At 39.9% G+C, this 25,583-nt stretch overlaps 1 pseudogene; it reads left to right on the top strand.

Moving 5' to 3' along the window:
* The window catches only part of LOC110542898 (heat shock protein HSP 90-beta-like), a 37,432-nt pseudogene extending 17,413 nt beyond the window's left edge, over positions 1-20,019 (top strand).
* Positions 20,020-25,583: the final 5,564 nt, after the last annotated feature.

Genomic DNA, 25,583 nt, shown 5'->3' with positions numbered 1-25,583 from the left:
AGGAGTGCTATACCTGGTCTTGTGGTAGCGCTATTCCAAATTTTCTGAGAAAACACCAGATTGATTTGCAAACTGGCTGTACAACTTTGCACTCTCATCAGCAATGGAGAAGGGTTCCCCTTCCTGCAATCCTCTCCTGAGCATGTGTTGTCACTATTTTTTATTGTAGCCACTCTAATGGGCTTAAGATGAAATCTCAAGAGTTGTTTTGATTTAAATTTCCCTGATGACTAAGGATGTTGAGCATTTCTTTAAATATTTCTCCATGATATGATATTCCTCTGTTTGAGAACTCCCTCGTCAGTTCTGTACCCCATTTAAAAATTGTATCATTTGGGTTATTGGTGTTTAATTTCTTGAGTTCTTTATATATTTTGGATATTAGCCCTCTGTCAGATATAGGGTTGGTGAAGATCTTTTACCAGTCTGTAGGTTGTTGTTTTGTTCTGCTGACAGTGTCCTTTGCTTTACAGAAGCTTTTCAGTTTCATGAGGTCCCATTTATTGATTGTTGATTTTATAGCCTATGCCATTGGTGTTCTGTTCAGGCAATTGTCTCCTGTTCCAATGAGTTCAAGGCTCTTCCCCAATTTTTTCTTTTAACAGATTTAGTGTATCTGGTTTTATGTTGGGTTTTTTTAATCTACTTTAATTTTAATTTTGTGTATGCTGATAAATATAGATCTATTTTCATTTTTCTACATGTAGACATCCAGTTAGACCAGCACCATTTCTTGAAGATGCTATCTTTTTTCCATTGTATGGTTTTGGCTTCTTTGTCAAAAATCATGTGTCCTTAGGTGTGTGGGTTTATTTCTGGGTCTTTGATTTGATTCCACTGATCCACCAGTCTATTTCTATGACAGTCATGCAGTTTTGCTCTATAGTATAGAGCAACTATTGTTCTATAGTACAGCTTGAGATCTGGGATGGAGATTCCCCCAGAAGATCTGTTATTATAGAGGTTTGTTTTAGATATTGGAGGGGGTTGTTTTGTTTTTCCTTATGAAGTTGAGAATACCTCTTTCAAGGTCTATTAAGAATTGTGTTGGATGCTCAATCTCCATTCAGAAAGGCAAAGAGGATGGACATCAGAGGAGGGAGAAAACAGGGAACAGGACAGGATCTTACCACAGAGGGCCTCTGAAAGGCTCTACCCTTGCAGGGTATCAAGGCAGATGCTGAGACCCAGCCAAATTTGGGCAGAGTGCAGGGAATTTTATGAAAGAAGTGGGAGATAGTAAGACCTGGAGAGGACAGGAGCTCCACAAGGAAGAGCAAGAGATCCACAAAGTCTGAGCACAGGGGTCTTTTCTGAGAATGATACTCCAGCCAAGGATCACTTATGGAGATGGCCTGGAACCATTGCACAGAGGTAACCCATGGCAGTTCATAGTAATGGGGACAGGGACTGTCTCTAACGGAACCTGATAGGCCTATTCTTTGATCACCTCTCCCTGGAGGGGAAGCAGCTTTACCAGGCCACAGAGGAAGACAATGCAGCGAGTCCTGATGAGACCTGATAGACTAGGATCAGAGAGAAGAGGAGGAGGACCTCCCCTATCAGTGGACTTGGGGAAGGGCATGGGTGGGAAAGAGGGAGGGAGGAAGGATTGGGAGGGGAGGAAGAAGGGAGGTACAGGGGGGATATAAAGTGAATAAACTGTAATTAATAAAATAAAAATAATTTTAAAAAAGAATTGTGTTAGCATTTTGATGAAAATTGCATTGAATCTATAAATTTCTTTTGGTAGGGTGATCATTTTTACCATGTTAATTCTACTGCTACATGAGCATGAGAGATCTTTCCATCTTATGATATCTTCTTCTATTTATTTCTTTAGAGACTTGGAGGTTGTTTTGTTTTTCATAAAAGTCTTTCACTTGTTTGGTTACAGTCATACCAAGGTACTTTATGTTTTTGTGGCTATTGTGAAGGATGTTGTTTCCAGAAATTTTTTCTGAGCCCATTTATCTTTCGTATACTGGAGGGCTACTGATTTTTTTTTTTTTAGTTAATTTTATATCCAGCCACTATGCTGAAGGTGTTTATCAGCTGTAGAAGTTCCCCGGTAGAATTTTTGGGGTCACTAAAATATACAAATATATCATTTTCTAATAGTGATACTTTAACTTCTTTCTTTCCAATTAGTATCCCCTTGATCTCCTTTAATTGTCTTATTGCTCTAGCAAGAACTTCAAGAACTATGTTGAAGAGATTTGGAGATAGTAGGCAGCCTTGCCTTGCCTGATTTCAGTGGGATTGATTTAAGTTTCTCTCCATTGAGTTTGATATTGGCTGCAGGCTTGTTGTATATTGCTTTTACTATGTTCAGGTATGTGTGTCTAATTTATTGATTTCAGCTCTGATTTTGATGATTTCCAACTGTCTACTCCTCTTGGGTGTGTCTGCTTCTGTTTTTCCCCCTAGGGCTTTCAGGTGTGCCATTAAGTTGCTTGTGTGAGCTGTCTCTAATTTCCTTAGGAAGGCACTTAATGCTATGAACTTTCCTCTTAGCACTGCTTTCACTGTGTCCCATAAGTTTGGGTATGTTATGCCTTCATTTTCATTGAATTCTAGGAAATCTTTAATTTGTTTCTTTATTTCTTCCCTGATGCAGCAGTCACTGAGTAAAGAGTTGTAAAGTTTCTGTGTGTGTGTATGTGTGTGTGTGTGTGTGTGTGTGTGTGTGTGTAGGCCTTTTTACTATTTTTGTTGTTGTTGAAGTCCAGCTATATTCCATGGTGATCAAATAGGATACAAGGGATCATTTCAATCTTTTTGTATCTGTTGAGGCTTGCTTCGTGCACAACTATATGGCCAATTTTGTTGAAGGTTCTGTGAGATGGTGACAATAAGTATATTCTTTTATATTTGGGTAGATGTCTTTTAGATCCATTTGATTCATGACATCTGTTAGTGTCATTATTTCTCTGTTTAGTTTATATTTCTTTGATCTGTCCTTTGGTGAGGTTGGGGTGTTGAAGTCTCCCACTATTAATATATAAGGATCTATATGTGGTTCAATCTTTATTAATGTTTCTTTTACAAATGTGGGTGCCCTTGTATTTGGGGCATAGATGTTCAGAAATGTGATGTTTTCTTGGTGGAATTTTCCTTTGATGAGTATGAGGTGTCCTTCCTCACTTCTTTTGATTAATTTTAGTTGAAAATCTATTTTATTAGATATTAAAATGGCTACTCCAGCTTCTTCTTAGTTCCATTTACTTGGAGAACATTTTTTAGCCCTTTTTACTCAGATAATATCTATCTTCATGACTGAAGTTTGTTTCTTGTATGCAGCAGAATGATGGGTCCTATTTAAGTATCCATTCTGTTAGTCAGTGTCTTTTTATTGAGAGTTGAATCCACTGATATTGAGAGATATTAATGACCAGTGATTGTACATTTCTTTGATTTTGATGTTGGTTGTGGTAGCGTGTTTATGTGCTGGTCTAGTTTTGATTTGGCTGTAGTCAAGTTATTTTTATCCTGTGGGGATTTTGGGGGGTAGATATGATCAGCTTCCTCATATGGGAATTTTCCTTCTAGTATCTTCTGGGTTTGTGCATAGATATTGATTAAATTTGGTTCTGTCCTGGAATATCTTGTTTTCTCCATCTATGATGATTGAAAGTTTTGCTGGGTATAGTAGTCTGAAGTGGCATCTGTGGTCACTTATGGTTTGCAAGATGTCTACCCAGGTCCTTCTGGCTTTTATGGTGTCTGCTGAAAAGTCAGGTGCGATTCTGGCAGGTTTGCCACTATATGTTACTTGGCCTTTTTTTTGTAGCTTTTAATATTTTTTCTTTGTTCTGTAAAGTTAGTGTTTTGATTATTATGTGGTGGGAGGATTATTATTATTTTCTTTTCCAGTATAATCTATTTTTAGGCCTCTTGTATGCTCATAGGCATATCTTTAAGATTGGGGAAATTTTCTTCTATGAGTTTGTTGAAAATATTTTCTGGTCCTTGAATCCTGGAATCTTCTCTTTCTTCCATTATTATTATTCTTAGGTTTCTTCTTTTCATGGTGTCCTGTCCTTGATTTCTTGACTGTTTTGTGTCAAGAATATTTTGGATTTAACACTTTCTTTGATGGATGAATTGATTTCTTCCATTGTGTCTTAAATACCTGGGATTATTTTCTCCATCTCCTATCTTCTGTTGGATATGTTTACCTCTTTAGCTCCTGTTTTCTTCCCTAAGTTCTCCCTCTCTGAGATTCCTTCAGTTTGTGCTTTCTTTAATGTTTCTATTTCCATCTTCAGATCTTGAACTGTTTTGTTGATTTCCTTCATCTGTTTGTTTGTATTTTTCTGCCTTTCATTATATGATTTTTCCAATTCCTTCACCTGTTTGTTTGAACTTTCCTGTATATCTTTCAGTAATTAAATTATTTCCTCTTTAAAGGCCTCGATCTGTGTGACTGTATCTTCTTGTATTTCTTTACAGATTATATTTGTTTCCTCTGTTATCATCTTCATAAGCATAGATTTAAGGTCATTTTCTTTTTTTATTATTAGTTACATTTCATTACTCTGTATCCCAGCTATATTCCCGCTCCCTCATTCCCTCCCAATCCCACTCTCCCTCCCTCCTCTCCTCCCTGCCCCTTTCCAAGTCCACTGCTTGGGGAGGACCTCCTCCCCTTTCATCTTTAAGGTCATTTTCTTGTGTTTCACTTGTGTTAGGGCATCCAGGGCTACTTGCCTTTGGATAACTGGGTCCTGGATATGTCCTTATTGCTTTGGCTTTTGTCTATTGTGTTTTTACACTGACCTTTAGACACCCGGTTGTCTCTGGCATTGGATGTTAGATCCTGTTGCCTACAGGAGTTCTCAGGGAAGCAGGAAAAGCCTTGAGTAGGAAGCTGGATGCTCCTGCAGGAGCCCTTCTCAGATTGGTGGGAATGATCTCTGACTGGCAGGTAGTTCTCAAAGAATCGCCTGTTGGTCTCCTCAGATGTTGGGTCCTGGGGACTGTGTGGATTCTTCAGGAGCTCAGAGATCCTCCTTTCAAAAAGGGAAGTTCTGGAGTCAGCTGTCCTGCCACTGGTTTTCTTGGTCTGAGGTTAGTGAGCCCAGGCACTTTGCTCCAACACTGTGTTTGCTGGGCGCAGACATTTTAGAGAACCTGTGAGCTCAGAGGTCCTGCTGGTGTCTTTAGGGAGATAGGTTGAGCCTTGGAGCAGTGTCTGGGGTTGCTTCTTTGAGTTCTGAGCATCAGAAACCCTGCGGTTGGAGCCGCTCATCAGAGAGGGATGGTGAGAGTGGACCCGAGTTTGGAACCTGGAATAGCCACTACTGGAAGACTGGAAGATAATGCACTCCACAGGACAGTGAGAGTGAGCATCTTCAGTCAATGCCTAGAACTGCTGGTACCAGGAAGGTGTCCACAGGAAGGTGAGAGTGGGCTCCAGGGTTTGAAACCAGGAGCTGCTGCTACCAGGAAGGTATCCACAAAGTGTGGGCTTATGCAGGTGGTCTAGGGCTGCTGTGATGCCAGGTGGGAGCCCAGGGGGTTGGGGGAAAAGACAAGTTTTAGGTATTAGCTGGGTGGTCTGAAGACGGACCTGCCAGTTTCCCTGTGGGTTCTGCTCTCACCTGAGAAACATAGACATCAGGGTTTTGGGGTCCACACTGTGGTCTGCGGGTCACTCTGTTCTGACTACTGAGCTGTTCAGATACCCTGCGTGGCCTGAGCCACCATCTTAGATCTCCTTAATAATTATATTTTAAAGTAACAGATTTCACAATATTACAATAAAAGTACATAACTACAATTCTAACCAGTAACATTTAATATAAAATACAAAATGTAAGATGTTCAACTCAAGTTATATGTAGAATGTATAACCACATTAAAAGAAAGTGATAGAATAATAATAATAATTTAAACATAATTGATGTGCCATCTTCAGGTTTCTGTCATTGTTGCATTTTACTTTTTAAATTAATCTGACAATGTATTTTTCAATTAACACATTTAGATTTTAAATTTTTCCTGATCTCCTATAGAGTTGTATATGTAAGGCCATCATCTTGTTCCTTCTTTTCTCTCTATTTCATCTACCTGAGCCCTTTTCCTCATTGTTATCTTCTTGTGGGTTGAGTTGTATCTCTTTTATTCAGCTGAATTTTTTTTTTTTTGTAATTCTAATGATTGCTTTAGGGGATTATAGTGTGCCTCTAACACATAGTCTGCCTTCATTAAAATAAGACTTTGTGTATAAGAATCTCATAACACAGAGGGAGGGGTGGAAATTATGCAAATACAGCATGAAATTCTCAAAACATAAATAAATAAAATAATCATGCAACAACACTATATCTCTATTCCCTATGCAGACAGAGCCTTTGAGGATTCAGAATCTCTACAAACCCTTATATATGCTCTTGCAGCCTTTCCCTTATTTCCTCCTTTTTCCCCACTCAATTTCACATACTTTATTAATACATCTTTTGTTCCATTATACTCTAACTTTGGTAGACTAAAATTTAAAAATTAGTTCACTGTGATATGTATGCAAATTAATGACCCTTAAAGATGTCCACATTTTTACTCCCTAGAACCTTTAAATGTGACCTAATATGGCAAAAAAATAAAAAAAAAATTACAGATGTAATTATGCTAAGGATCTCAAAGTGATTAGATTACTTTTAATTGTCTGAGTGGGCCCTAAATATGATCTCAGGTCTTTACATGAAGTCTGGCTTGATGGCAGTGGTGGAGGCAACATACACCTTTGATCCCAGGACTGGGGAGGCAGGGGCAGGCATATTTCCATGAGTTTGAAGTCAACCTGGGCTCCAGATCAATTTCCAGGACAGCCAAGGATACACAGAGAAACCCTGTCTCAAAAAAAAAAAAAGTAAGAATGAGAGAGGAGAGAGTGGGAGCTGTGACATCAGACATCAGAAACAAGGTTAGGGTGAAAAGAAGAGATTTGGATGATGCAAGGAAGGGACCTTGAGGCAAGGGCTATAGATGACCTTTGGAATTTGAAAGAAGCAATGAGACAGATTTTCTAAAGCCTCCTGAAATAGTGCATCTTGCTGACATTTTTCTTATTTATATTAAATACAGTTTATTCACTTTGTATCCCAGCTGTAGCACCCTCCCACATTCTTTCCCAATCCCACCCCCTCCCTCACCTTTCTGCATGCATGCCCCTCCCCAAGTCCACTGATAGAGGAGGTCCTTCTCCCCCTCCATCTGACCCTAGGCTGTCAGATCTCAGCAGGACTGGCTGCATTGTCTTCCTCTGTGGCCTGGTAAGGCTGCTCCCCATTCAGGGGGAGGTGATCAAAGAGCCAGCCACTGAGTTCATGTCTGAGGCAATCCCTGTTCCCCTTACTAGAGTACCAACTTGGAGATTGAGCTGCCATGGGCTACATCTGTGCAGGGGTTCTAGGTTATTTCCATGCATGGTCCTTGTTTGGAGTATCAGTCTCAGATTTTATATGAGCCCAGATTTCTTGGTTCTGTTGCTCTCCTTATGGAGCTCAGGTCCCCTCCATGTCTTTCTATCTCCCCCTTCTTTCATAAGACTCCCTGCACTTTGCCAAAAGTTTGGCTATGAGTCTCAGCATCTGCTTTGATACCCTGCTGAGTAGAGTCTTTCAGAGGCCCTCTGTAGTACACTCCTGTCCTGTTCCCTATTTTCTCCCTCTTCTGATGTCTGTCCCTTTTACCTTTCTGAGTGAGAGTTGATAATCTTACCCAGGATCCGCCTTCTTGCTTAGCTTCTTTAGGTGTACAGATTTTAGTATGTTTATTCTGCATTATATGTTTAATATCCACTTATAAATGAGTATATACCACTTGTGTCTTTCTGCTTCTGGGATACCACACTCAGGATGATCTTTTCCAGTTCCTATGATTTGCCTGCATATTTCATGGTTTCCTTGTGTTTAATTACTGAGTAGTATTCCATTGTGTAAATGTACCACAATTTCTGTATCTATTCTTCCTTTGAGGTGCACCTGGGTTGTTTCCATATTCTGGCTATTATGAATAAAACTGCTATGAACATGGTTGAGCAAATGTCCTTGTTCTACACTTGAGCATATTTTGGATATATGCCTACGAGTGGTATAGCTGGATCTTGAGGAAGCACTATTCCTAATTGTCTGAGAAAGCGCCAGACTGATTTCCAAAGTGGTTGTACAAGTTTATATTCCCACCAGCAATGGAGGAGGATTCATCTTTCTCCACATCCTCTCCAGCATTTTTGTCACTTGAGTTTTTGATCTTAGCCATTCTGATGGGTGTAAGGTGGAAATCCCAGTGTCGTTTGGATTTGCATTTTCTTGATGACTAAGGACATTGAACATTTCTTTAAGTGTTTCACTGCCATTCTGTATTCCTCTATAGAGAATTCTCTGTTTAGCTTTGTACCCCAATTTTTTAATTAATTTTTTACTTTTTATATTAATTACAGTTTATTTACTTTGTATCCTATCTGTAGTCCCCTCCTTCATTCCCTCCCAATCTTACCCTCTCTCCCTCATCTCCTCACTGCCCCTCTCTAAATCCACTGATGTGGAGGTCCTCCTCCCCTTCCATCTGACCCTAGCTTATCAAGTCTTACCAGGACTGGCCCAATGTCCTCCTCTGTGGCCTAGCAAGGCTGCTCCTCCCATGGGGAGTAGGGAGGTCAAAGAGCTAGCCACAGAGTTCATGCCAGAGACAGTCCCTTTATCTCTTAGTAGGGAACCCAATTGGATGCTGAGCTGCCATGTGCTATGTCCGAGCAGGGGTTCTAGGTTATATCCATGCATGGTTCATGGTTGGAGCATCAGTCTCAGACAAGCCCCTGTGCCCAGATTTATTTGGTCCTTGTGGAACTCCTGTCCTCTCCAGACGATCCTGTACAACAACAGATCGTCTAGAGGTATCTCCATCCCTGATCTCAAGCTGTATGACAGAACAATAGTAATAAAAACTGCATGGTATTGGTATAGAAACAGAATGGTGTATTAATGGAACTGGATAGGAGACCCAGAAATAAACCCACACACCTATGGATACTTGATTTTTGACAAAGAAGCTAAAACCATTCAATGGAAAAAAAGACAGCATCTTCAACAAATGGTGCTGGTCCAACTGGATGTCTACATGCAGAAAAATGAAAATAGATCCATACTTATCACCCTGCACAAAACTAAAGTCCAAGTGGATCAAAGACCTCAATATAAAGCCAAATACTCTAAATCAGTTAGAAGAAAAAGTAGGGAAGAGCCTAGAACTCATTGGCACAGAAGACAACTTCCTGAACAGAACACCAACAGCACAGGCTCTAAGAGCAACAATCAATAAATGGGACCTCATGAAACTGAAAAGCTTATGCAAAGCAAAAGACATTGTTGTCATAATGAAATGGCAGCCTGTACCCAATTTTTAATTGGATTATTGGATTTCTTGCTTTTTAACTTCTTTAGTTCTTTATATATACTGGATATTAGCCCTCTGTTGGATATAGGGTTGGTGAAGATCCTTTCCCAGTCTGTAGGCTGTCATTTTGTTCTGATGACAGTGTCCTTGGCTCTGCAGAAGCCTTTCAGTTTCATGAGGTCCCATTTACTGTAGATCTTGGAGTCTGTGCTGTTGGTCTTCTCTTCAGGAAGTTGTCTTTCTGTGCCAATGAGTTCAAGGCTCTTCCCACTTTTTCTTCTTAAAAAAGTGTCTGGTGTTTGTTTGTTTGTTTGAAGTCTTTAATTCTTTAATCCTCTTGGACTTTTAGTTTTGTGCAGGGTGATAAATATGGATCTATTTTCATTTTTCTACATGTAGACATCCAGTTAGACCAGCACCATTTGTTGAAGATGCTGTCTTTTTTCCATTTTATGGTTTTGGCTTCTTTGTGAAAAATCAAGTATCTGTAAGTGTGTGGGCTTACTTTAGCACAGTGAGATTGACTCTGCAGGTCTGGCCTACAGAACTGTAAAATTAAATTGTTATTTATGCTGCTAACTTTATGGTGCTCTAGTAGAGCACTGTAGACAATAATGTAGTAATTAAGGTACAATTTTGGAATGTGTATGTATTCCACAAATACTCACCATAAATAACACACATTTCTGCCAGATGTTAAAAAAAAAAAAAAACTGACCACAAGGAAATTTTCCTGATAAATATTGTTTTCAGGGAGGACAGCCAGGATGCAACAGACAATCCCATGGGCAGACCCTCAGGAAGAGGAGCTCAAAGAAACAGAAACAGAAACTAGCATGTTTCTTCAGGGACCTCAAAGAAACAGAAACTAGCATGTTGGGAAGAGACAATATAGAGTACTCCATGAGCAACAAAGATATCTTATCAAGTCTGAGTCAACCTCCATTTTCTCTCAAGTACCACTTAAGAAAAATTCTTCTGTCATATATTAGTTTCCCCTCCCTCAACTACTCCCAGTCCTTCACTGTCTCCCATCTCCTCTCCTCCAGATTTATTATTGCTCCATTTCCCTTCAGAAAAGGAAAGGCTTCCCAGGGATATCAACCAAACATGACATATCAAGTTGCTAGGCACCTCTCCTTGTATTAAGGCTGGAAAAGGCAATCCAATAAGAGGAAAAGGGTTCCAAGAGCAGGCAAAAGATTCAGAGATACAACTGCTCCCACTGTTAGGAGTCCCACAAAAATACCAAGACTCACAACCAAAGCACATATACAGAGGATCTAGCTCAGACTCATGCAGGGTCCATGATTGTTGCTTCAGTCTCTATGAGTCCCTATGAGCCCTGTTTAGTTGATTCCATGGGCCGTGTTCTCCTGGTGTCCTTTACCTCTCTGACTCCTACATTCCTTCCTTCCCTCTTCCATAGGGTTGTCTGAGCTCTACCTATTGTTTGGCTGTGGGTCTTTGCATCTGCTCCCATCAGTTACTGGATGATGCCTCTCTAATGACAAGTGAGCTAGGCACTAACCTATGAGGTTAGCAGAAAATCATTAGGAATCACTCCACTGAGTTTTTTGTTTTTGTTTGTTTGTTTGCTTGCTTGTTTGCTTGTTTTCCAGTTTGGTTCTGTCCTTCCTATGTCTCTGAGCTATCCAGCCTGTTTCCTGGCCATCCAGGCAACGTCAGACATGTTTTCCCTCTCATGGCATGAGTCTTAAGTTGGACCAATCATTGGCTGGCTTCTCCCATAAGTTCTGTGCCACCATTTTCCCAGTACATTTTATAGGAGAAATTATAGGATGAATGTTTTGAGGCTGAATGGGTGTCCCAGTCAAACCACGCCTGGTTATAGAAGATGGCTGCTTCAGGCTCCTTATCCACCATTACCAGGAATTTTTGCTATGATCACCACAGTAGATTCCATGGAGTTTCCACTGAGCTAGTTTTTCACTTTGCCACCAAAATGTACCCCAAATCCAGTCATCTCTCTTAGTTCTTTCTCCCTCTCCCTCCACCTCCTCCTTCCTGTTTCCATCCCCACCCACCCTCAGTCCACCTGCAAAATCTATTCTATTTCCCCTTCTTAGGGAAATAATACATACCTGACCCCCCCACCCCCACAAGCCCTCACTGTTACTTCACTTCTTTAGGTCTGTGGACTGTAGCATGATTATCCTTAAGCTTACACCTAATATCCACTTATAAGTTAATACATACCATGTTTGTCTTTCTGTGTCTGGGTTACCTCATTCAGAATAATCTTTTATAGTTCCATCTTTTTGCATGCAAATTTCATGGTGTCATTTTTTTTTAAACAAGTGAGTAATACTTCATTGTGTAAATGGACCCCATTTTTTTTTTTTTATCCATTCTTCCATTGAGAAACATTTAGTTTGTTTCCACTTTCTGGGTATTATGAATAAAGCTGTTGTGAACATAGCTGAGTAAGTCTTTTTCAGTTTTAAGCACAAACATTTTTGATTTTTGCTTGTTTGATTTTTATTTTGTTCAAGTCCACATTGATGAGTCTCAAGCATCATGTTTAAAAAAAGAAAGAGCAAGTCAGGTTTAAAGGGCTATATACTATAGTTGGACAAGTATATATGCCTCTCAAATGCTCAGGGAAGATCACAGGAGACAAAAAAAAATAAGAGTCCCAAGACAGGGAGGAGGGGCTGTTAAATGCCATCATCTAGATATGACACAATCATTTGCAATCATACATTCACCACAATTATGGTTCCTAGAACCTGGCTTGGAAAACACTGGCCTTTCCACAGTCAGCTATAGATGAGGAAGGGCTTGGTGTGCCGTCTGACTTACAGCTTAACTATTGCTCAAGATTCTGGTAGAGAATCATATCTTCAGCTGTGTACCTACTAGAGAGTGCAGCAGGCTAGGTGAATAGGGCCACACAGACAGCTCTGGTTAAACTTAGAGGACTACAAAACAAAACAAAACGTTGTGAATGTGAGAAAGAGATCTGTAGGAAAGGAGACTGACAAGAATGGGAAGGAAGTAAAAGAGGTGGGGCAATACAGAGGGCTTCGGAAAGGCTCTGCCTTGCAGACTATCAAAGCAGACGCTGAGACTTATGGCCAACTGTTGGGCAGAGTGCAGGGAATCTTATGTAAGAAGTGGGAAATAGTAAGATCTGGAGAGGACAGGAACCCCACAAGGAGAGCAACAGAACCAGAAAATTTGAACACAGGGAACTTCCCAGAGACTCATACTCCAATCAAGTACCATGCGTGGAGATAACCTAGAACCTCTGCACAGATGTAGCCCATGGCAATTTAGTGTCCAAGTGGGTTCCACAGTAATAGGAAGAGGGACTGCCTCTGACAGGAACTGATTGGCCTGTTCTTTGATCACCTCCCCCTGAGGGGAGAGCAGCCTTACCAGGCCACAGAGGAAGACAATGCAGCCAGTCCTGATGAGACCTCATAGACTAGGATCAGAAGGAAGGGGAGGAAGACCTCCCCTATCAGTGGACTTGGGGACGGGCATGGGAGAAGAAGAGGGAAGGAAGGTGGGACTGGGAGGGGAGGAGGGAGGGATTTATGGGGGGGGGATACAAAGTGAATACAGTGTAGTTAATAAAAAAGGGGGTGAGGCAAGAATAATTAGAATTTCCTATGTGTGTATGAAATTGTCAAAGAATGAAAAATTATAAACCCGATTTTCAATTTTCCTCATCTTATTGAGATTGAGATTGTTAAAATTCAATTATATACTACCTTAAACTTTCATTCTGTTGCTTGGGTTTTTATTTTTCTATTTTGAGGGGACATGATCTCATTTAGCCTAGACTGACCTTTAACTCCTGATTCTGTTGCCTCTTCTTCCGACATGCTGGGATTACAGGTATGTGTTAGAACACATGGCCTGTCTTGAAGTTTCTCCATCTAAACATCACCTTAACAGTATTGACCTGGAATTTGAAGGCAATATGAATTCCAACAATTATGCTCGTCTGTGTAGAACAAATACTTTTGCTCTTATGCAAAATGGCCCCAGATTATGGGGCTTTTTGTAGTCTTTGTGCCTGCTTTATTGTTTTTCTTTCTTCCCCGCTTTTATAAACTCTCTGCCATGAGTTCCCCTGTGCATGTACTTGGCTAAAAAAAATGTAGATGTTTCTAATCTGCCAGGAACTTGGGGTAGGAGTGAGAGCCAGTTAGCTGTGTTGATTATAACTGTGCATTAGGTGCAAATGAATGTGTCTAGGAAGCTTTTCTTTAATAAAGTGCATTCAGCTTTGTGCATTCAGAGTTGAATGATACCTAGTTTAACTAATGCTGTAGTGTTTAGTACCCAAAGTTACCATATAAGTGGCAACTTCACATACACACACACACACACACACACTTCTCAAATTAGCCTGATAAGATTTGGTTCGATGCCCACAGGATAAGGTCACATTTGAGTCAAAGCAACAGGAAAACATTTTCGAGAAGCACAAACAATGAGGTGTACTTTCTATGTCTTTTTCAAAGAGGGCATGTAATTAACCTTCTTTGTAAGATAAGAGAATCAATTATGTGAATAACCTGCTGTGTGCGTATCAGCTCACAACATTACCACTTCAGATTTTTATTTAAAGAAATATGACTTCTATACTCCTGAGTCTAGATGAAATTTTGTTAATTCATTCTCCAAGGCCATAGTAATTAGTGAAATATTTCAACTGACAGGAAATAGTAGCAAAGCTTCTGAATGCCAGCATAAAAATGACCTCGTGACTAGAATATGGAATTTTCAATCTAGGTTCTCTGCTAAAAAGCCGGCATGACTGAGTTGTAGGTGACATTAGTCACATTTGCTGGGACCCCTATTTTGCATTTCCCTGTGCCAAATAATTGATATCATTTTCTGAAACACTTGTAAAAGGGAAAAACCTTCATTTCAGATGCATTTGTCTTCTATTTTTTGAATTTCTATTTTACAGCAGGCACTGTGCAGGCTGCACTTTTATTCCCTAAAGGATAGTTATACTACTATTTTCTCTATTGTAAAGCTGCAAAGGCTAACTAACACTCAAGAGACTTCAGATGAGTTCCTGGAGACAATGCTAGGAAAGTAGGAGCTAGTGACTCTGAAGCAAGGGCTCCCTTCTAATGTATTTGATTGGGCTTGTTGACAGGATTTGTACTAAATTTAAAGAAAGAAAGAAAGAAAGAAAGAAAGAAAGAAAGAAAGAAAGAAAGAAAGAAAGAAAGAAAGAAAGAAAGGCTTCAATTTCCTTTCAATTACTGTAGCAATGTAGGTTCTGAGTCTTTATCCTTACATATATTTTTAAAAATTAAATTTACCTCTTTACACTCCTACTTGAATAAGTTATCATTCCTTCATCAGTTTCTTTGAACCAACAAACGCTTTTTAGTAAGCATGAACCTCAAAATACTGTGTCCAGGAATTTACAGTTTCTCTATAACGTGCCAAGTTTTCCAACATTTTTCTTTCATTGTGAAAATGTCAGCTTTACCTCTTTCAAGTACAGAAGTGGCCACTTGGAAACTTTAAGCTTTATAAGACTTAACAGAAGAAAATTAACTAGAAGTTCCTCAGTCTGCCAGATCAGTTGAAACTATTATCACATTTTACATTTATAGAGATCAAACCTACAGTATGGTACAAGATACACTAGACCACTGAGCTACATCCTTAGCCTTTTGGAGGTTTGTTTGTTTGTTTGTTTGTTTGTAAGACAAGGTTTCACGCTATAACACAGACTGTCCTCAAACACTCTGTGACTCCTTCCTTAGCCTCCCAATTGCTGGGATAACAAATATGAGTTACCTTACTCTGCTTCCAATCCTTGATTTCTTCAGACAGGATCTTCCTATGTAACTCGTCCAGTTTGGCCTTGAAATTTCTGTGAAGTCCAGGCTAGCCTCAAACTCTCAATTTTCCTGCCTCAGCTCCTGACACTGGAATTACACACACACCACCACCACCACCATCACCAAACCTGACTTTATCAAATCTTTACATGGAGCAAATGTATTCTCTGTCGTATTTGAGTAAAGGAACCAAAAACCAAGGCAACAGAGGTACCTTTTATATTTGAAATATATATATTTTCAAGTTTTAGCTCTGCCTCTCTTTCCACGTGATCATAAAAGATGAACCTTTACAGGAAAAAAAAAAAAAAAAAAAAAAACCTGAGGCCCAGAAAGCTTATCTCAGCTTTGTACATGGATGTGAGAGGTAGTCCTGAATGCTCACTGCCTCTTTATCCTGCCACACGCTGCCTCGGAATATGTTTGTTTCGACTTGCCTTTTCCTCATTGCAGACTTTCTCCAGGCTTTTTAACTTCTCAGTGAGGAAACTGACTACCAGAACTATCTTCCAAAGTTCTAATGGGCTCCTATTTGCTTCTCTTAATGATACTTAAACACTATCCTGCTAGTGTTGACTTTCCAGATCATCAGATAGAAAATTGAGTCGCTTCTGTGTTCCATGTGGCTGGAACATCTAGCTGCTGACTAATGGGACATGGTGTGGAGGAAGGGAAGTAATTATGGCACGAGTCAGAGGAGCAGATTCTGATTCTTTTCAGAAACCTGCTTATACATAACTCTCATATCAGCATAACCAACCAATGAGAAGTCTCCATATCTCTGACTTCTAGTTCCTCAGTTTATACATCTTTCTCCAAATTCATTTATTGGTGTGTATGTACATCACACATGCAAGTCATGGCATGTGTATGGACAGTCTGTAAGAAGGCAACCTGCATTCATCTGTTCTCTCCTTTCACCTGCGGGGCCTAGGTGTCAAACTCAGGTCATCAGGCTTGGCAGCAAGTACTTTTACCTGTCGAACCATCTTGCTGACCCATCAATTAGACATCTCCTTTTCAAATTCTACATGAAGGCCAGTGAGATGACAAGGTAGGTCAAGTGCCTGCCCCACAAGCTTGAGGAGCTGAGTTCAGATGCTTTGGAACCCACACACAAAGCAGAGCGCAGTGAATCCAGGCACTGAGAAGGCAGATTCCCAGGCTTTGCCAGTCTAGCCAAACCACTAAGCTCCAGGTTCAACGAGTAATGTAGAAAACAGCTGAGACAGACACTGGAAAACGGACATTGACTTCTGACCTGCACATGCACACACACACACACACACACACACACACACACACACACACCATAAAAATTAAAAAAAAAAAAAGACATACAAGCATGATTACCTTAAGGTAAACAAGGAAATTAAAAGCAGACTGGTCTAAAATTTGTGACACTCCCCTCCCCAGAAGCAGAGTTGGCTTTCTTCCTTTGTATAGCAGACAGACTACTCCAGGTAGTTGGCCAAGTGTGAAGCTATTGCCCCATGCCGGGTTTTTATCAGGAAAAACAAACACGAGCCAAGTTTTCTCATGTGTAAGAAAGCAAAACACAATATATCCCTCTAAGAGCTGTGAGAACTGGGTAATGGCGCAGCAAGAAGAAGGCCCGCACAAGTCTGATGCACAGAACATGCTTCTGGAACACTAGGGCACGGAATAGACGTAGAGCTTAATGCGAGGGGCCTTGACGTCACTACTGAGAGTCTGGTGCCAGGCAGCCTCCAGCTGTGGGTTCCTTAAGGACACTCTACTCCAAGGCACATTACCCTCCTGGGAACCCATGAAACGAAAAGTCGGGGGCCTAAAATCATAATCACTTAGGCTCAACAGTTGACAGATTCGATAGGTCACCTTAGTCACACAGCTCTTTATGGTCTAAGCTGCCACTGTCTCCCACTCCTCCCACCTCTGGCCACTCCTGCTGTTGCTTCCTCCTTGCCACAGGTGCTGACCCCAAAGACACACAGAGTAAAAACCTCCACACAGCAAACCCTGAGAGCCCACCTTCTGGGGAGTCCCACCTGCCATACAAAGACACTGGAGTAAAGAAATAGTTGGAATGTGAGCTTTAGAAATCACTTGTGGTTCTGACTGGAAGTGTTCTATCTTTTAAAAACCTATTATTATTAAAATATGCATAATGTACTAGATATTCAGAACAACTCTCAAATTTACTAGATATTCAGAACAACTCTCAAATTTTTAAAACTAATACTACTGGTAATTGGGGTTAAGAAGTTAGATGCTGAGAAAAGTGGTTTTTGGAACAAAAGAACAGAAGAAGCTTTACTTCCTGTATCTGATTATTTTCTGAAAATGTTGAGTTACGTCTATCTTTTAATAGTAGAAAAAGGAATAAGGAAATATAGATATTTACCTGATTTCTACTTAGTGAAGCTTTAAAAGTAATTTCATCCGAGTTTTTTTGTTTGTTTGTTTGTTTGTTTGTTTCTTTGGTTTGGTTTTTTGTTTGTTTGTTTGCTTTATTGTTGTTGTTTCTCTGTGTAGACTTGGCTGTCCTGGACTCGCTTTGTAGACCAGGCCAGGCTCATCACAGAGATACTCCAACCTCTGCCTCTCTGAGTGCTGGGATCACAGGCATGTCACTGTGCCTGGTTTCATCTGACTTTTAAATAAAAACTTTTCATATTTTTGAGAAAAAAATAAATTACAAAAATACAAAAAAAGAACAAGCCACTTCATCACTCAGAATTAGTAATTTTATTATTTGTGAAATTAACCTTTCACAAAGTGGCTGGTCTCTGAAGAAAGACACCTGAAGACTTGACCTCTAGAATCTTCAGGCATGAAGCACACATATATAACAACACATACCTTCCACACAAAAAGGAAAAGACCAAAAAGGATGTTGGATGATATAGTCTTTCAATCATTTGTTAAAATGCACACGCATTAGATGAGGGAAGGGCACACAAAGCCCCGCTTCGACCTGAAGAGCTGTTGATAGTTGATGGCTACTGAGGGAGGGAAAACCACTTTTCTTTGGGGGATGGTCACTGGTAGGTTACACAAGCTCCAGTGGGTGTTCCTATATTCACACGCATATGGGGAGTACCCAGTAGAGTTCATGGGTTATCCAAAAAGGGGGAAAGAAAGAAAAGAAAGAAAGAAAGCATGAAGTTAGGGGACATGGAAAGTGTCTAAGAGGAACCGGAGGCATAGAGTTAGATGTGACTAAAATACAATGTATACACCTCTGAAATTCTCAAATAACAAATAAACTATTATAATTTGAAATTTCACAGGCAAGGCGTTTTAAGCTTCTGTGTTTGAATTGAAGTAACCAGGAGAAATATCATTGATATTTTAAAGGGAAGTCAGGAGACCAGCTTATAAACTAGACAAGTGCAAAGGGAAGCTAGGCAGTGGGAAGCATGGCCAAGTTATGAAAGGGAAACAGACTTCAAGTGTCACTACTGGTCCAAACTTCCCTGTGCATTGACTAGTTCTGACCCTGGCCTCTCAAGCAGGGCTATTTCAGCCACAAATATTTACTCAACGCATCCTGAATTTTGAAATCATTTTCTCAAAACTCAAAATCCATTCTAATGGCCAAAGTCACACTCTGGAGACCTCTTGCAGAAATAAGACACTTTCTCTCCTCCAAATCATAAACTAAGAATATCAGTTATGAAGCTACTTTCCTATAACATCAAACCCAGTCTTTATCATGCTTTATGATGCTGAGGCCAAGGCTCTATAGGCCAAATTTCTCTTCCAGTACCTTTTCCTATATTGACAAGGCCAATGGCAAATTCTAAGAGTGAACTAGAAATCTAACTGCCTGGAAACAAAATTAAGGCCAACTCTTCTTCGATTTACTTCCTCTGGTTGTCAGAGTTAGTTTGGCAATAATTCTTCACCCTGGTGGTGATGACTCATGCCAGTAAGTAGCAGTAGATTCAAGATTGCAGTCTTCCCAACACTCACAGAACGAGCTCATTGTGCATCCTTTAAGCTCAAAGACACTAGTGCTGGCCAATCAGCCCTCACTCTCCTCAGATGTTCAAGTGTATGACTCATCGGGGCCTTTCCCTCAAGCCTTTACATTTTCAAAATTGCAGACCTTCCCTTTGATTTCTCCATTGCTATGGGTGGTGTCCTTTCGAGGTGAAAACCAGGACATTGCTTATGCTAGGCAAAGTCTCTACCACCAAGTCACATGCCCAGCCATGGGTGTTTGGCCTGCACATCTGTCTGTGCACCATGTGGTGGCCTGGTGCCCGCCGAGGCCAGGAGAAGGCACTGGGTCTCTGGGTTCTCTGCAAAAGCAGGAAGTGCTGTTAACTGCGGAGCCATCCCTCCAGCCCTGTAGATTTAGATTTTTAAATATTTTTTTATTTATACATATGAGTACTCTATTTACATGTATTCCTGCATGACAGAAGACGGCATCAGATCCCATTATAGATGGTTGTGAGCCACCATGTGGTTGCTTGGAATTGAACTCAGGACCTCTGAATGAGCAGCCATCTCTCCAGACCCTACATTTGGATTTCTTTGAACAAGGTCTGGCTACATAAAATCTACACTGATCTCAAATTCCTTAAATTCATGTCTCCACCCAGGCATTCCAGGCATGTGCTACTAGGCAAGACTTAAAGTGTCTGTTTTCCGTTTTCAGGTCTCTAGTACCTGGAGTCAACTGTACACATGTTTGCAGGTGACTCCTGCAAACCCCATCGCATTTGACTCAGTGGGAGTGGGCACCCACGTACCGTCGTATGTGAAAGCCATTTGACATTTCCAAGCAGTCTGTTTCTTCTTTTTAGATTCTTAACTCTGTTCTTGGATGTATCAAATGAACTTTTTGGCTTCTGTAAGTATGCTTCTATGCACCTGTGCACCTGTAATGTTTTATCCTGTATTTATGTGTTGTCCACAGTACTGGCCAATTTTGTAAATGGATGTATTGCATAGAGAACACAAACGTCTCTTCCTTCTTTTAAGTCTTCAGCACCCTTGATTAAAATGGTGTCATATACTTCTGTGCACCAATTGTCAAAGCCACTGAGTGCTGTGCTGCCTGATGTGAGAAGGAAGTTACTGACTTGTGACCTCTCGTTGGCCCTGTGCCTTGTCACCTGTCACCAGGAAATCTACCACAGCCTGCAGGACCACAGACAGCTGCTCACATACCACTGAGCAAACATGTCTTGTTCCTTGTATCTATTCTCTTCCAGCCTTGGGTGGTTGTTCTGCTGCCATACATGACAAATTGCCATCACCAGTGTTGAGTGCTTCTGGATTCATGGGTGAGTTCCTTGGGCAGCCCCCAGAGAGGTCTTTTGGATCTGGCTCCAAGGTCATCACCTGTCAAAGCAATATTGAGGGTAGCTAGGCTCCTTTGAACTTATTTAAGTAGGTTTCAGGGGAACAAAGCCATGCCTGCTGCCTGCCTCTCTCCTACCACAGTTCCCTCAAGTAGTCACTCTTGTATTCATCTGACCTCATCCCAGTTCCTTGTATCTTTACTTGAAAGTTGGGAGTCCTCGTCTAATTTAAGTCTGTCTTCTTGTATGTGTGTGTGTTTCTATATAAAAATTGGTGTGCCTTGAGCAAGTGTCATTTTCTCTGTAAGCTGCCTCTTTCACCATTTCATCTGAGGCTATCTTTTTTTTTTCCAAAGGTGGGGGGGGTCATCCATCAAGTGTGAGGGAGGAGTTGGTAATGATGTGATTTAAATTCAGTATTGGCCAAGTCCATGTTGTGTGCTCAGAAGTCTCTTTACCAAAGAGCAGGAGCAGGAGCCAAGCACGTCCAATCCCCCTCTTCTGAAACCGTTGAGGTCTCAGAGGTGAAACTCGATGATGGTCTGGTCCATGGGGCTGCTCAGAAAAGTGATGTTTGTGTATGTCTCGTTGGTGTTGGAAAAATAAACCTTTAAAGCCTGAAACAAATGTGGCTCACATTGTTGGAGCTCACAACCATTTCTAATTCTGGACCTAGAGTATTTCATAAGGTCTTCTGCTCTCTGTGAGCACCAGACACACACATGATGCACAGACATATATGCACAAGATTGAGTTTTCTGATCTGCATATGGTATTTTTTCCACCCCCTAGGATCATCTTTAATTTTGCTCATCAATGTATAGTTCTCGGTGTACATCCGCTGCACAAGTTTGTCAAATTTATCCTTTTTTCATATTTTATGCTCTTATAAGTGGTAGTACTTTTAATTTATTTTTATGTGTGTGGATTTTTTGTGCATGAATATATTTGATACACTAGCAATCAAAATCAAAGCAACCCTTCTTTTTAAAAATCTAGTGATCGTATAATGAAATTTATATGGAAGTTGAAAGGACTTAATAAGAAAACAAAGTCAGAGTAATTACACTCTGACTTCTAGACTTCCTATGAAAGCCACTGTCCTGGCTAGTTTTATGCCAACTTGGTCCAAGCTAGAGTCATCAGGGAGGAGAGAACGTCTATTGAGAAAATGCCTCCATAAAATGGGGATTAGGCAAGGCTATGAGGCATTTTCTTTTTTAAAATTTATTTATTTTTTATGAATTACAGTTGATTCACTTTGTATCCCAACTATAGCCCCCTCCCTCCTCCCCTTCCACTCCCACCCTCCCTCCCTCTTCTCCTCCCATACCCCTCCCCCAGTTCACTGATAAGGGATGTCCTCCTCCCCTCCCTATTGTGGGTGGTACCATCCCTGGGTTTGTAGTCCTGGTTTTATACAAAAGCAAGCTGAGCAGGCCAGTAAGTGGCATTCCTCTATGGCCTCTCCATGGAATTTCCCTCCAGGTTCCTCCTCTGTTTAAATTCCTGTGCTAACTTCCTTCCATGATGGTTTATGATGTGAAAGTATAAGTCAAATAAACCCTTTCCTCCCCAAGTTGCTTTGGTCATGATATTTCATCATAATGATAGAAACCTAAGACAACCACAAAAATCAAAACCAAATGAATAGTATTAACAAAAGAATTAAAAAATAGGGTAATAGAGTAGATCAAAGTGTCCATAACTAAATCCACACAAATTTTAGCAAGTTGTTGTTATTGTTTGAGACTGTGTCTTGCTATTTAGCCCATGCTAGCCGTAAACTTGTGGTTTTCCTGTCTCTATCTTTCAGATGCTGGTATTACCTTAGGGAAAGGGCCCTATGAGGCTAGTACTACCACAGAAAATCAAACAATTGATTTTTGATAAACTAATCTCATGGGTATCTTTCTACAATCAGTGTTTGAACAAGTACCCGGTCATTTGAGAAAAATATTAATCACCATTCTCATATCATACATGAAACTTAACCCCAAATGGATTATAGGCTTAAATAAAGATTCAATTTAACTATATCCAATTTCTAGAGCCAGTAAAATGGCTCAGTAGGTAAAGGGACTTGCTGCTGAGCCTGTCAAACTAAGTTCAATCCTAAGTACACCCATGGTGAAAAGCAGAAAACCAGCTCCTGAAACTTATCTTCTGACCTCCACATGTGCAACATGTGGCTCACACGCACACACACACACACACACACACTAAATAAATTAATTAATAAATAAATAGATTCTAAGAGACAAATAGAAAGTGAGGGAATAATCTATCTTGCCTATCAGAGGCAACAACATTGTAGGTAGAAGGAAAAGCCGAGGAAGGTGGCTCTGAGTTTGCAAACATAGCTGGTGTTTAAGGAATAAAGAGCAGTGGTTAAAATTCTGTGAAAGAGACAGTAGGACAGGAGATATCTGTGGGTGAAGAAAAACAGAAGAGAATACAGTTATCATTGTTGTCTTACAATTTAGAAGGCTCAGTGTGTTCCACAGGATGTGAGAGAAAAGAGCAAGGTTTATTGGAAACTGTCTAGGCCAAAACGAATAACAACAGTAATAACTGGATGTAGTAGTAGGTCATCATCATTCAGTATTTTCTTTTCTTTTAGAGAATTGCCTGTTTTGCAGCTGTCATTGCTCTTGGTGTTTTGTTTTGTTTTGTTTTGTTTTGTTTTGTTTTGTTTTTATGAACAGGGGAGCCAACTGTCCTAGCATTACTTTTTGAGCATAATTGGTTCTTTCCCTTATCGGTTTGGGATAGAAGCCAAATCTCTCTCTCTCTCTCTTCTTTCTCTCTCTCTCTTTCTCTCTCTGTCTCACGAATACACACACATGAGCATGTGATAGAGATTATATATGTAAAATCAATGAACATGAACAACATTCTCTGTTCTGTGTCACACATTCGTTTGTCTCTTCCCTTCAATACCAATCTTTGCAGATTGCAATAACTTTGTAATATGTCCTGGTTTCAGCTGTTCTGGATCTCTCCCCGCCCACTACCTTTTGTGTTGATTTTTCAAGTTAAAAGGGGGAGGGTATATCATTGTTTCATATTAATCTGAGGATCAACTGCTGTTGAGTTCTCCTAAAGTTCTTATATACGTTTTTGGTTTTTATTACATTTAGTTTATAAGGTACCCAAGAGAGATTTGCATCTATTGTCTTAGGCTCTTCCAAGAGTAAGTAAATAGAGGGAGCTTGCCATTATCAGGTTCCTCAATAACGTTAAAATCAATCTCCATATTCTAGGAACAACAGTTTACATTGCTGAGCTTTATAATAATTACGAGTAGTAAAAGGGAAAATACTTTTGTGTCCAACAAACAAAACAAAGCCCCTTTATCAGCCATAAAGTTGTCAAACAAATAGAAAAAGTGAGCAACAGACATTAAAAGGAATTTCAGGAGACATCCAAACAGCCAATTAACATATACAAGAGTTAGCCAAATTAGCAACTGAAGAAACAAAAGCAATCATTTGTATCTGTCAACAAAGAAACACTTTTTTCTGATCATTTCTACTTTTTCCCTAAATGCTGTGCTTACTTCCCTTTTATAAAGATATGCCAGTAGGACATTTGATGCTATTCAAGTTTAATTTGTACAACTTTTAGAAACGGAAATAGAGTAAAATTTTCTGAGAACTGTTCTGCTTTATCTTGGAGATTCCAACTTAAAGGGAAAAAAAATCAAAATTATTGTGAAAGAATGCTCATCAAAGTGTCATTTCTGATAATAAAATGTTCAAAATATCTAACTAGATGACACCACAAAAAAAGTGAAATAACACTGTGGTACAGCCACATGATAAAAGGATTCAAGCATCACCTGACCATGTCTGAAAGTCTTCCATAGCTGAGAGACTTGTGCATAAAAACAGAAAATGTAAAACAGTATATCTCACATACTCATAGATAGGTATATTAAACATACTCATATACCATTAACCATGTGTATGTGCATATACATACATACATACATACATACATACAAGAAATATAACCAGAATGATTTCTGGGTTGTGGATTACCAGTGTTTTGTTTGTTTGTTTTTTCTAGCTGTCTAGCTAATAAATTTTACAAAATTTCCACAGTAAACATTTATTGTCAAAACATGAAAATGTTAAATAAATAAATGACTCAATGTGCTATAGGCAACAAGAAGTATGAAAGGAGATTTTGATTTTTCAATATTCTGTTACATGCAACAATGGGTAGCTAGACATTGCCTATAGACTGATTATTTGGTCCTTTAAAAGTAAAATGTGTTGACCATTACCATTTAGATGAAATGCATAGTTTCTTTTCATGGTCAACAGTCTGTAGTTCTGTGTAGAATTCCCGAATCTACATGGTGAATATTTATGCTTGTATCTGGATTTAGATTTTACATAACATTGCCATTTTAAGAAAGATGAGTTTGTCATGATGTTGGCAAAAACAAATGCACCATTTCTAAGGTTTATGTTGTCATTTGGTCCAGCTTCCAAGCCCAGCATACCCGTGCACGCCCACGGCTTTGCTGGGTACTGTAATTCACTCCTTTCACCCCTGTAGCCAGGAAAAATTTCAGAGTATCCGTTTACACTTACGTGTAACTGCCTACCAAGATATTTTTATCGTATCCTCAAAACCACTCATCTCTTTTCATTCGCCTTTTCCCACCTACAATAACTTAAACTACTTCCTCTTTCTGAAAACAAGGAAGTTCGTTTGATATTTATGTATTTATTTTGCTAAGAAACAAATTGGAAATAAGCCCACATTTCTATGCAGTGTCAATAGAGCTCAGAAAGAGACCAGCTCCCCAACTCTGTTTAGGCCCCTTGGTCAAATTTACTCAGCTTTGCAGTCAGCAATCGTCCCACTAACGAGGCCTGGGTTTCTTCGGAGAATAAATAAGCTAGGCCTAGAGCTCCATGACTAATCACGTTTAGCCCAGCCCTCCCTTTCCTTCATTAACCAGCTTTTAGAATTCAGCTTATGCTGTCTCCCAATGAGTAAGTGAAATGCAGAG

This window comes from Meriones unguiculatus, chromosome X (assembly GCF_030254825.1).
Source record: "Meriones unguiculatus strain TT.TT164.6M chromosome X, Bangor_MerUng_6.1, whole genome shotgun sequence".
NCBI lineage: Eukaryota > Metazoa > Chordata > Mammalia > Rodentia > Muridae > Meriones > Meriones unguiculatus.
Note: the sequence above shows the minus strand (reverse complement) of the source record. Positions and strands in the feature narration are given on the sequence as shown.